The following is a 2,729-nucleotide window of genomic DNA, read 5'->3' as shown; positions in this document are numbered from 1 at the left end:
TGACTCTTTTACTCAGCTGGCCCACTTGTGCCTCCAAATTTCTAATGGAGGACCTTGTTTCATTCATGAAACTTAGAGTGGCCTTAGATAGATCAGAGACTATATTTGCTATACTAGATGGATTCTGCTCAGAATTCTCTGTCTGTTGCTGAGTGGATGATGGAAAAGGCTTGCTATTGCTAAATCTGTTTCTTCCACCATTATTAAAGCCTTGTTGAGGCTTTTGTTAATCCTTCCATGAGAAATTTGGATGATTTCTCCATGAGAGATTATAGGTGTTTCCATAGGGTTTCCCCATGTAATTCACCTCTGCTATTGCAGGGTTCTCAGGATCATAAGCTTCTTCTTCAGAAGATGCCTCTATAGTACTGTTGGATGATTCCTTCAATCCATTCAGACTCTGAGAAATCATATTGACTTGCTGAGTCAATATTTTATTCTTAGCTAATATGGCATTCAGAGCATCAATTTCAAGAACTCCCTTCCTCAGAGGCGTCCCATTACTCACAGGATTCCTTTCAGAAGTGTACATGAACTGTTTATTTGCAACCATGTCAATGAGTTCCTGAGCTTCTGCAGGCATTTTCTTTAGGTGAATGGATCCACCTGCAGAATGGTCCAATGACATCTTTGATAATTCAGACAGACCATCATAGAATATATCCAGGATGGTCCATTCTGAAAGCATGTCAGAAGGACACTTTTTGGTCAGTTGCTTGTATCTCTCCCAAGCTTCATAGAGGGATTCACCTTCTTTCTGTCTGAAGGTTTGAACATCCACTCTAAGCTTACTAAGCTTTTGAGGAGGAAAGAACTTGGCTAAGAAAGCCGTGACCAGCTTATCCCAAGAGTTCAGGCTATCCTTAGGTTGAGTGTCCAACCATATTCTAGCTCTATCTCTTATAGCAAACGGGAAAAGCATAAGCCTGTAGACCTCGGGGTTAACCCCATTAGTCTTAACAGTATCACAGATCTGCAAGAATTCAGTTAAGAACTGAAAAGGATCTTCTTATGGAAGTCTATGAAACTTGCAGCTCTGTTGCATCAGAGAAACTAATTGAGGCTTTAGCTCAAAATTGTTTACTCCAATGGCAGGGATTGAGATGCTTCTTCTATGTAAATTGGAATTTGGTGCAGTAAAGTCACCAAGCATCGTCCTTGCATTATTATTATTTTTGGCCATGTCTCCTTCTTTTTCAAAAATTTCTGTCAGATTTTCTCCAGATAGTTGTGCTTTAGCTTCCCTTAGCTTCCTCTTTAGAGTCCTTTCAGGTTCAGGATCAGCTTCAACAAGAATGTTCCTATCCTTGTTCCTGCTCATATGAAAAAAAAAGAAAACAGAAAAGAAAATATGGAATCCTCTATGTCACAGTATAGAGATTCCTTTATGTAAGTAGAAGAAGAAAAGAATAGAAGAAGAGAAATTCGAATACCAAAAGGAAAAGAGGGTTCAAATTTTTGAGATGAAGAGAAGTGTCAGTAAATAAATAAATAATTAGAAGGAGGTGAGAAGGAAGAATTTTCGAAAATAATTAAAAAGAAAAGGAAAATATTTTTGTTTTTATTTTAAAATTAAAGTTCAAATTCGAAAATAGAGAGAAGAAATAAAATTAAAATAAAAATTTGAAACAATTAGTTAAATAAAAGAATTTTGAAAAAGAGGAAGGTGATTGTTCCGAGGGTTACCTGAAACTGTAGGTCGATCTCGGATGAGATCTTCTGTACTAGTCAGAGTTGACGTGTCCGACTGGCGGATGGCGGCCGGAGCTGGTCGTGTCCGACTTGTTGGACTGATAGCGCTGCTGATCCTCTATCACCGAAGGGGGGGTACCTGCAAGGGACTCCGATGCTTAAGTTAGCAAGGGTATTAAACAGGTTTTTAGTAGAATTAGAGTATGAGTTATACCTGGGTGCTCCAGTATATTTATAATAGTGTGGGATGACCTTCTTAGATAGATAAGTTAGTTATCTTATCTTATCTTATCTTTTGGCGAGGCCAGCTTATCTTCAATGGAACCGCCCTTATCTCTATAGGCTTGGGCTGCCTTTGGATCTGGGTCGTATTCCTTGAGTTGGGCCCCTTTTTTTGGCTTTTCTGTCGATTTGGCCGAGCTCTTTTAGGAAGAGGTCGGATAGTCTGACCTGAAGAGGTCGGTCGCTTTGTCGCCAATCATCCTGGGTCGGATAGCTCGACCCAGGGTATGAACAGTGCCCCTGCTTGAGCTCGGTCTTCTTTTTTGAGGTCGAGTCCTTGACTTCAGTCCTTCTCTTAGTGAAGCCGAACTCAAGCATTTAGTCGATTCCTTTCTTTGTAGAACCTTTTTGAATGTGGAACGTTTTCCTCTAAAAGCACGCGTTTTTATATCGGCGCTTTGTTCTTGGGAACATGCGAGGGTTTAATACCTTCATTAATTGGTATTGATTGCCCCGTTTCCCTTGGCTTTATTTTGAATTTTGCAATTTAGAAACGGTTTCTCTTCTTCGTAACCTCCCTTACGTTTCATTCTTTCTGTTTTTTGCCTAGAGTTCATAGTTTCTCCTTGCGACGCCTGCTTGCTACTGCTTTCTGTGGAAGAGGGGTGATTCTGGATTTCACCTTCCGTTTCCTACTTTTGGCGAGTTTTTCCATTCGAGGGGTGGCTCTTTCTCCTGCCGCTTCTGCTCTTCAGCTTTCTTTTGAGGTTTTCTCCTATTTTTCCAGGTTTTTGTTTTTTCTTCCTTTCTCTTTT

At 40.1% G+C, this 2,729-nt stretch overlaps 1 non-coding gene across 1 annotated transcript; it reads left to right on the top strand.

Annotated features, from left to right (window-relative positions):
• Window positions 1–682: 682 nt before the first annotated feature.
• LOC112730864 (small nucleolar RNA R71) lies at window positions 683–790 on the top strand. The gene has a single exon (XR_003166668.1). It is a non-coding gene; the product is annotated as a small nucleolar RNA R71 (small nucleolar RNA).
• Window positions 791–2,729: the final 1,939 nt, after the last annotated feature.

This window comes from Arachis hypogaea, chromosome 12, assembly GCF_003086295.3.
Source record: "Arachis hypogaea cultivar Tifrunner chromosome 12, arahy.Tifrunner.gnm2.J5K5, whole genome shotgun sequence".
Taxonomy (NCBI): domain Eukaryota; kingdom Viridiplantae; phylum Streptophyta; class Magnoliopsida; order Fabales; family Fabaceae; genus Arachis; species Arachis hypogaea.
The sequence above is the reverse complement of the archived record's forward strand: the minus strand, read 5'-3'. Positions and strand labels throughout refer to the sequence as shown.